The sequence below is a fragment of the Hyposmocoma kahamanoa genome, unplaced genomic scaffold (assembly GCF_003589595.1).
Source record: "Hyposmocoma kahamanoa isolate Upper Pololo Valley unplaced genomic scaffold, ASM358959v1 66, whole genome shotgun sequence".
NCBI lineage: Eukaryota > Metazoa > Arthropoda > Insecta > Lepidoptera > Cosmopterigidae > Hyposmocoma > Hyposmocoma kahamanoa.
Window position 1 is genome coordinate 8,271,558 of NW_020653854.1, and position 1,806 is coordinate 8,273,363.

A 1,806-nucleotide genomic window follows, 5' to 3' on the forward strand; every position below is an offset into this window, starting at 1 on the left:
AACACGAGCATTTGAAAATTTGTTTTAAAATTTTCGCGAGGCTAAAACTGTTAGAATCTTAACAGAATATTCCCTTTGGGAATGGGTCGTATAATTAAGTTACTTGTACCCTCGCACGGGTATCTCCAGAAAAGGTTCGGTAAATCCATTTGGGGCATATATATGTGGAAAGTGTTGGTGTAAAAGCTTACGGTCGCTTTTGCTTTAACATTGATTTTACTCGGTCTTATGAAACACGCACCTGTGATTTTAAATTCAAATGTCATTATTTCATTGGTAAACAAATTGTACTAATAATCGTCACATTGAGGAAATTCATTAACAAATTCTCCTGAAAAATAACCAGTAAGAGACTCTGAGGGTTGCTCTTTTGTAAATAAAAATTAATTCATACAATATTGTGTATATGTGGACCATAGGACTTGAAGAGCAAAAAGCTAGAGAGCACAAAACGCTGGTGTATTTGAAAAGTTTTAATCCAAAAAAATAGTTTCGTTTCCTATCTGCAGCAACCACGAAAACGTCACAACTCAATACATTCGTCATCCAACAGCGCTGAATCTGAGTAATAAACCTGGTGTGCAAAGTTTTCACTCCACGTAGTATTAAACCTCGTATACGTAGAAGTGTATACCTACAAGTCCCTTAGATGAATTTTAATTTTTAACAGCCATTTTAATTTTGTTCCGCGAATAAAAATTATATATATCATTATTTTCCACGAAAATAATAATATTCTTCTGAACATGAAGTTCATTTTTATAAAATGCACAAATAATTTCTGTAAACTTATCTCGCAGAGAAGCCCTAAGGTCCAGTTGTAAACCAGCCCTAACAGGACGCTTCTGCAAAACAAATATATTCTTTGAATTTAAGTGGCAGTGGAAGTCTCTAAATACATTGCGGTCCCAAGTCGGCCGAAGCAAGGAGATCATGCACAGGTGGGGTAGCTCGGTGAGCGCATGTATTTGTGGTGTCTCTTCCCAGATTAGTGCACAACTTTTGTCTTATTCTGTGCGCCCTTACACCTGCACACGCGAGGACCTATACAACACCACTGATAATGCTGTCAGTCGCTGGGCACTAATCCTCACAAATATAAACGTCAGAGTCGACACGCTAAGAAGAAGGCATTTTCACAATTAAGTAGAAATTATCTACATATACGTTCCACATTTGGGTACAACTTTTCTGTCAAGGTGTGGGTGTACAGCCAATCCGGGTTAGGAAACCTCACATGCCTCACGAAGTTCCTATTTACCATAGTTAAACGTAGTAATAGTAAACTACACTGCACATGAATTCAAAATGTACTGCAATCGTACTCATCACTTATAATTAATTTACTTTAAAAAACGACAAAGACAATAATTGTATAGACAATAGTGTTGTGTAGTTACAACAAAAGATCAAAAACCTGTTAAAACCGGTAAATTATTTATATTATATTATTGTTCTCTACGTACATACCTTGTCTGTTCCAAAATTGTTAGTCTTAGTTTTTTATTTCCTGTATTATGTATCAAATGGAAGGTAATTTCATTACTAATAAATTCTCCTATGTACCTAATTTTATTACGTTATCATACTCATATCTTAGTTGAATCGAAACTATAGACTACCATTTGTTACGATCAATATGTTTTTGCGCTTTTCTCAGTCCTTTCATACGCGCTTCTTTTCCCGCCATTTTTGTGATACTTTTTACCGATGCAACAAAATAATGAATCTAACGTTTTCTGCTACACAGGTCAACGACACTTCAGTGGAGGGTGTACCGCATTCGATAGCCGTGGACGCATTGCA